The sequence below is a fragment of the Micromys minutus genome (genome assembly GCF_963924665.1).
Source record: "Micromys minutus genome assembly, chromosome: 1".
NCBI lineage: Eukaryota > Metazoa > Chordata > Mammalia > Rodentia > Muridae > Micromys > Micromys minutus.
Window position 1 is genome coordinate 75,082,376 of NC_137969.1, and position 8,616 is coordinate 75,090,991.

Sequence of the window (8,616 nt, forward strand, 5' to 3'; positions counted from 1 at the left end):
TTATTTCCTCCAGGGCCCACAATCCTTCCTCCTATGCTCCTATAAGAGTCCCTAAGCACCATCCATTGTTTGGCTAAGAGTGTCTGAGTCAGCTGTTGTGTGGAGCCTCTCATAGGACAGCACAACAGAATATCATTAATAATGTTAGAAATTTGGTATTTGCCCATGGGATGGGTCACAAGTTGGGCCTGTTATTGGTTGGCCATTCTCTTAGTCTCTGCTCAGTATACGATAAGAAATCAACACCAAGTGATCTGACGAAAAGTGTTTAACTTGAATGTGATCAAGAAGAGTAATCAGAGAAGTGGTCAAGACATTCTCAGGACATCTAACTGATAGTCTAGTGGAAAGTCCTTGTCACCAGAAACTAAAATTATCATAAATCTTTCTATAATAATGTAAACCAAGGTGGCATAGACCAGATGCAAATTTTAAATGTGGGTAGACTGTTTTAGGACAACTAAGGAAATCTGACATGCACTCTTTTATATGATCTTACTAGATTCATCTTTGTTTTAATGAATGCCAAGATTATTCATCTCATCATCACATAAAGATCCTCATCTATAGGAGATGCATGTACAGATGGAGTTGGTCATAATGATACTGTCAATTATCCTGTGAAAAGCCTTTGTGAGATGTGGAAGGGAAGAAAAAAGGGGAATGTGTGGCAATTCTAAAGCGAGAGTTATAAAATGTTCATTATACTACTTCTTCAGCTCTTTTGTAAATTTGAGAATTTCAAAATAAAAGAAATTTCAAAATGAAAGTCATACTCATGTGATGGTTTATATGCATGCCACAGGTAGACCACAAATCACCATTCATGTTTTTTATTAGCCAAGCCATAAAAAAGAAACCTAGACAAATAAGTGAGATGTTATGTTTAACAAAGTGTCTTAAAGTCAGGCAACCTAATAGCAACACTCACTCATTGTGAGCTGGTTTCCTATCCCATAGTGAATTTAATTATGATCAGTGTTTAAAATAGTGGGCCAATATGAGCACATTCTCCAAAATACTTTTCAGTTGATGTAAAGTTTAAGGACCATAGGAAGCATAGTTTTAGAAAATCTTTGGAATAACATACTTACAAGCTTAGAGTTGCTCTTTTAATTGTAGGTCTCTACCTTGTTATACAAAGGACTCCGGCCCTTTGGGGGAAATTTGAGAGAAACTGAGCAGCTTCTATAAGGGAGGTCACCTTATACCAAAGATCTGAGCCCCAAAAAGACTCACTTTGGGGACTAGGATGGTTTTTAGTAGGCCATATTATGTCTGCTCCTCGTAGACAAATGTTTGATTGAAGCCTGGAGCTCTGGAAACTTTAGCAAAGCCAGAGAGTCCTGATAAAAGCAATTCTGTGAATGGTGTCCCTGTCCTCATTCACCTCTGAACTTCCTGCCCAGTAGTTAAACTGTGAGCTGTACCCCCAACATCATAAAACTTACTGTGAAAAAACAATTTACCAAATTGAAAAGTTAAAAATGTCTATCAAATAAACTTTAACTTTATGTGTGATTTAGACCAGAAAACATCCCCATTTTTCCCAGCAGCTGCCAACTAGCAGGATCATTTACCTAGATAGTACCCTCAGCGCTCAAAACTCTAAAAATCTACTGCTTTTTAAAATTGTGAGTATAAGCGAGAATAAAAGTATCCATTATTCTATATTAAAATTCCAGGATTTTAAAGAAAGTCCACACCCACAGATCACTGTATTTCTATCATTCAGAGTTCTGACTTAAGACATCCAAAGGACCAGTGGTTTGAAACTGAACAAAGTTTCTTTTTTTCTTATAAGGTAAAACCCATTACCAAAAACAGCAGCAGCATCCCAGTGGATAGAACAAAAATATCAACTACCCAAGCCCACCACCACTCCCAGGGACTAAAACACCAACCAGTGAGTTCTCATGGAAAGACCCATGGCCTAAGGTACACATACAGAAGAGGATAGTATTTTCTGACATCAGTGGAAGGAGAGGCCTTTGGTCCAGCAAAGGCTCATTTTCCAGTACAGGGAAATGCCAAGGTACTTAGGTGGGAGTGGGTGTTTGGGAGAGGGAGCACCTTTATGAAGGCACTGGGAGGGATGGAATTGTGGGAAAGGGTATAACATTTGAAATGTAAATGCAGAGAATTTCCAATAAAAAATGGGAGGGATAGCAGCATCCAGTAATTAGAACTATTTCAGAGTTAACTGGATATGTACAATAGACTAACTTTTCCCATAGTCTCCTCTTCTATTTAGAGGCTCACACTAGCCCTAGAGTCACCTCCTCTCAACCCAGAGGCTGTGACGAATGAATCCACTGCTTTTTCATCAGGCAGAAGTCAGATAAGGCATCTGAGATCTCTCACTTCTTGGCTTTGCCTATAAGATGTTACAGGTGCTAAACAGCCATTGTGGATAATTTCCAAACCTGAACTCCTTGAAGGTTTTCCTATAACAACTCAGGGTGTCTATGAGCAAGCCAATCTCAACTGCACATCAAAGCTACAGTCTCACTTTAGATTAACCAGCCATACAAGTCTTGTTTTCGTTTCCATGGATTTATCACCTGTATCTTCATCCCAATTTGTCTCTGAACTCAGGAGAGATATAATGACTTGTATAATATTGAACAAAACAAAACTCAAACAAAAAGAAAGAAAGGTCTCATTTTGAAGAAGCAAGAATGAAATAACAGGTATAGAATTAGAACACCAGTGGCTTATGCTCTAAGATCAAGAATCAACAAATGGGACCTCATGAAATTGCAAAGCTTCTGTAAGGCAAAGGGCACTATCAATAGGACAAAATGGCAACCAACAGATTGGAAAAAGGTCTTTACCAATCCTATCTAATATATATAAAGAACTCAATAAGGTAGACTCCAGAGAATCAAATAACCCTATTAAAAATGGGATATAGAGCTAAACAAAGAATTCTCAACTGAGGAATATCAAATGGCTGAGAAGCATGTAAAGAAATGTTCAGCATCTTTAATATCAGGGAAATGCAAATCAAAACAACCCTGAAATTCCACCTCACACCAGTCAGAATGGCTAAGATCAAAACCTCTGTTGACAGCAGATGCTGGCAAGAATGTGGAGAAAGAGAAACACTCCACTATTGTTGGTGGGATTGCAAGCTGGTACAACCACTCTGGAAATCAGTCTGGCAGTTTCTTAGAAACTTTAACATAGTACTACCTGAGGGCCCAGCTATACCACTCCTGGGTATATACCCAAAAGATGCTCCAACATACAACAATGACACATGCTCCACTATGTTCCTAGTAGCCATAAGCTGGAAAGAATCCAGATGTCCTTCAACAGAGGAATGGATGCAGAAATTGTGATACATTTACATAATGGAGTATTATTCAGCTATTTTTTTAAAAACAACTTTATGAAATTCCTAGGCAAGTGGACAGAACGTGAAGCTACCATACTGAGTGAGGTAACCCAATCCCAAAAGAACACACATGGTATGCACTCGTTGATAAGTGGATATTAGCCCAAAAGCTCGGAATACCCAAGATATAATCCACAGACCACATGAAGCTCAAGAAAGAAGACCAAAGGATGCTTTAGCCCTTCTTAGAAGGGGGAACAAAATACTCACAGGAGAAAATATGGAAACAAAGTGTGGAGCAGAGACTGAAGGAAAGGCCATAAAGAAACTGCCTCACCTGGGTATCCATCCCATATATACAGTCACCAAACCCAGATAATATTGCAGATGCCAAAAAAGTGCATGCTGACAGGAGCCTGATGTAGCTGTCTTCTGAGAGGCTCTACCAGAGCCTGACAAATACAGACACGGATGCTCTTAGCCAACTGAGAACAGGGTCCCTAATAGAGAAGTTGGAGAAAGAACTGAAGGAGCTGAAGGTGTTTGCAACCCCATAAGAACAACAATATTAATCAACTAGACCCCCCCAGAGCTCTCACTGACTAAACTACCATCCAAAGAGTACACATGCAATGACCCATGGCTCCAGCTACATATGTAGCAGAGGATGGCCTTGTTGGGCATCAATGGGAGGAGAGGCCCTTGGTCCTGTCAATGCTCGATGCCCCAGTGTAAGGGAATGCCAGGTCGAGGAGGTGGGATGCGGTGGGTGGGTAGGGAGGGGAGCACCCTCATAGAAGAGGAGAGGGAGGATTGGATAGGAGTTTTTCTGGAAGGGAAACTTAAAAAATGGATAACATTTGAAATGCAAATAAAAATATCCAATGAAGGAAAAAAATGAGAGGTGCCAACTGTGAGATCTGGGCACCTTCTGCCATACAAAACAAGGAGACTGGAGATGTCCAGAGAGAGGGTTCAAGGTGAGGATGTATGGAGTCACCAAGTGAGATCCTGCTACTTCACATGACCCTTTACACATCTGACATCAAAGAGAAGAAATGTAAACTGTTGGATGATAGATGAAAAGTCAACAGATCCTAAGGTAGACACGTCTAACTCACTTCTCTAGGGACTCCACGGCATCCCACTCTTGAGTGTAGATGGTTGAGTTTATTTGACAGTGTAACTCTCTGTCTAGTAATACTATTAATGTGTGATACTTCACTCCCACAAGGTAAGGTTAATCCATTCTTCCCAAATACTTCAAATACTAAAGCCAGCAGTCCATAAAATTCTTGGTTCCCTCTTTGCTTGGAGGTTTTCCTAAGGAATGTTTGAGTTTATTTCCAGCAGTTTGTTTGTGGCTGTTGCCAATAGGACCCTTGGCCTGGTTCCTTTTTCAGTGTTAGTCATTGCTTTCAGGAAGGCTGTGGTCCTGTCTGCAGCTCCTTTCTTGTTTCCTTCCCTGAATCTGTTGTTTACATGCTCCTGTGTTGGCTAAAGTTCCCTTTGCTTTTATCCCACTTTTCTAGTAAAATTCCTGCCCTTTTCTTCACTTGCATTAATTTCAATTTACACAAATGTCCAAGCAATTTTCTTTTTTTTTCATTTTTTCATGTTTAAATTCTTATTTATTTATTTATTCATTCATTCATTTATTTGATACACTCTGTTACAATTTAGGTGTTATCTCCTTTCCACCAATCCCATTCCTTCTCCCCCTCCAATGCCTCCATGAAGGTGCTCCCTCTCCTACCTCAGCATTCCCCTACACTGGGAAAACGACCTTTTGCTGGACCAAAGTCCTCTCTCCTATCATTGATGCCAGAAAATGATATCCTCTGCTGCATATGCACCTGGAGCCATTGGTTGGCATTTTAATCCCTGGAAGCTGTGGTGGGTTTGGTTAGTTGATCATTTTGTTCTTCCCATAGAGTTGCAGACCCTTTCAGCTCCTTCAGTCCTTTACCTAGTTCTTTCATTGGTTTCCTCATGTTCAGTCCAATGGTTAGCTACAAGCATCCTCCTCCGTATCAGTATGGCTCTGGCAGAGCCTCTGAGGAGACATCCATATCATGTTCCTGCCAGTAAGCACTACTTGGCATCAGCAATAGTGTGTGGGTTTAGTGGCTGCATATGGGATGGATGGCCAGGGGAGGCAGTCTCTGGATGATCTTTTCTCCAATCCCTGCTCCTCTATTTGTCTCATTATTTTTGCCCATAACTGTTTTGTTTTCTCTTCTAAGAAGGACTGAGGCCTCCATATTCTGGCTTCCCTTCTCTTTGACCTTCATACGTTCTATGAATTGTTTCTTGGGTATTCTGAGCTTTTGGAGACTAGTATTCATATATCAGTGAGTGCATACCATGAGTGTTTGAGAAGGTGCCATGAGGTGCTAAGAAAAAAGGTATATTCTTTTGTTTTAGGATGAAATATTTTATAGATGTCTGTTAAATCCATTTGGTTCATAACTTCTGTTAGTTTCACTGCGTCTCTGTTCAGTTTCTGCTTCCATAATCTGTCCATTGATGATAGTAGTGTGTTGCAGTCTCTCACGATTATTGTGTGCAGTGTAATATATGCTTTGAGCTTTAGTAGGGTTTCTTTTATGAATGTGGGTGCCCTTGTACTTGGAGCATAGATGTTCAGGATTAAGAGTTCATCTTGATAGATTTTACCTTTGATGAATAAGAAGTGTCCTTCCTTATCTTTTTTGATGACTTTTGGTTGAAAATCTATTTTATTCAATATTAGGATGACTACTCCAGCTTGTTTCAAGGGACTATTTGCTTGGCATGTTTTTTCCCAACCTTTTATTTGAGGTAGTGTCTGTCTTTATTGTTGAGATGAGTTTCCTGTATGCAGCAAAATGCTGGATCCTGTTTGTGTATTCAGTCTTATAGTCTATGTCTTTTTATTGGGAAATTGAGTCCATTGATGTTAAGAGATATTAAGGAATAATGATTGTTAGCTGTTATTTTTGTTGTTAGAGGTAGAATTATGCTTGTGTGTATTTCTTCTTTTGGTTTTGTTGCAAGAGGATTATTTTCTTGCTTTTCCTAGGGTGTAGTTTCCTTCCTTGTATTGGAGTTTTCCATCTATTATCCTTTGTAGGGCTGCATTTTTGAACAGATATTATGTAAATTTGGTCCTGTCCTGGAACATCTTTGTTTCTCCATCTATAGTAACTGAGAGTTTTGCTGGATATAGTAACCTGGGCTGGCATTTGTGATTTCTTAGGGTCTGTATGACATCTGTCCAGGATCTTCTAGCTTTCATAGTTTCTGTTGAGAAGTCTGGTGTGATTCTGCTCAGTCTGCTTTTATATGTTACTTGTCCTTTTCCCCTTACTGCTTTTAGTATACTTTTTTTTTTTGCTTTGAATATTTTTGTGTTTTGACTATTATGTGTCAAAATATAATAGAGGATAATATAAAAGTGGAATTTCTTTTCTGGTCCAATCTATTTGGATTTCTATAGGCTTTTTGTATGTTCATGGTTATCTCTTTCTTTAGATTAAGGAAGTTTTCTTCTATAATTTTGTTGAAGATATTTACTGGGCCTTTATTTGGGAGTCTTTGCTCTCTTCTACCCCTATTATCCTTAGGTTTGGTCTTCTCATTGTGTCTGGATGTTTTTGTGTTAGGAGCTTTTTAATTTTTACATTTTCTCACTATTGTATCAATGCTTTGTATGTTATCTTCTGCCCCTAATATTCTCTCTTCAATCTCTGGTATTCTGTTGGAGATGCTTGCATCTATGACTCCTGACCTATTTCCTAGGTTTTCTATCTCCAGGGTTATCTCTCTTTATATTTTCTTTATTTTTTCCATTTTAATTCTTAGATCTTGGATGGTTTTGTTCAATTCCTTTATCTGTTTGAGTGTGTTTTTCTGTGTTTCTCTAAGGGCTTGTACTTGTTTTTCTCTGTTTTCCTGTATTTCTTTAAGGGAGCTATTCATGTGCTTCTCGATGCCCTCTATCATCAGCATTGGACACAATTTTAAGTCCAAGTCTTGTTTTCCTGGTGTGTTGAAATATACACTGCTTGCTGTGGTGGGAGGGCTGGGTTCTAATGTTGCCAGGTTTTCTTTGTTTCTGTTGCTTAGATTCTTGCAATTGCCTCTTGTCATCTTCTTATCTTCAATGTTAGTTTATCTTGTTGTCTCTGGATGGAGCTTGTCTTTCCAGTGTGTCTGTGGGCCAGAGGGAGATTGGTCCTCAGTGTTCAGCTCTCTACGGGCAGGCTGTGAGTTCCAATGGCAATGGGACGGCTCTAGCTCTGGGTATAGATGGAGGCCTGAACGGCACAGATCCATGCAGTAGCGTGATACCTGCACCTGAGAGTTCCTGGAGGTCCTCCCCAGATAATCAGTGGAGAGTGAGCTTGGGCTCACCCTTAGTCTCAATAGGGAGAGTACTCCTGTGTCTCCCCTAGGCGCTCAGTTCTCTTAGGGCAGGCAGTGAGTCCTGATGGCAGTGTGCCTGATCTGCCTGTCCCAAGCAGTTTCCAAATGATGACTCTAACCAACCACCATAGGTATGAAATTCACTAAGTTATGTTTTATCAAACAGGTCTAAAATTGCTTCTAAAAAACAAAATTCAATTGTTGATGGCCTTGGCATGGTTAATCTTATGAAAGAAAATTTAGAAAACTTACCAGCTTAGGCCTAAGACAATTTTCATATTAAGTACACATTTCTATATATATTTATATTAATTATATTAATGTAAGCTTAGCAAGTATTATTTATTATTACTTATCATAATATACTCAGAAATAATGCCTGGGGTGCTCACCAAAGTGAGAGGAACACAGGTCAGTGTCTACAAGTTTTGCTGCCTGCTGTTGTAACATGCTTGCTTATTCACTAAGAAAGTCACCAATACAGAAACTTTCTGTGTCCCCAAAGACTCCTCTCCTAGTGACTCAGTTTCTCCTCTGCCTCTCTCCATTGGTAGTAGCAGTCTTTTGTAGACAGACACTGAAAGGGAGGATGGCTTACAGCTTCCTGTTATCGGCCCAGTTTCTGGCCACACTCCATATGTACTTGAGGTTACTTTGAGTTATTGTTTCCACCTTTAGGAGCTGAGACTCAATGCCAACACAGCTTTCTGTTTTCCCTTGCAGCAGAGTTTTATCTGTGGCCCCCACACCATCCCCATTCTAACCAATGTCCTCCTTCAAACACCGCAGGGAGAAAAGTGTTTCAAAGACCACTGTTGCTTCTTTGGTGTAGCAAAAGGAACAGGCAGCCTCAAAGATACAAG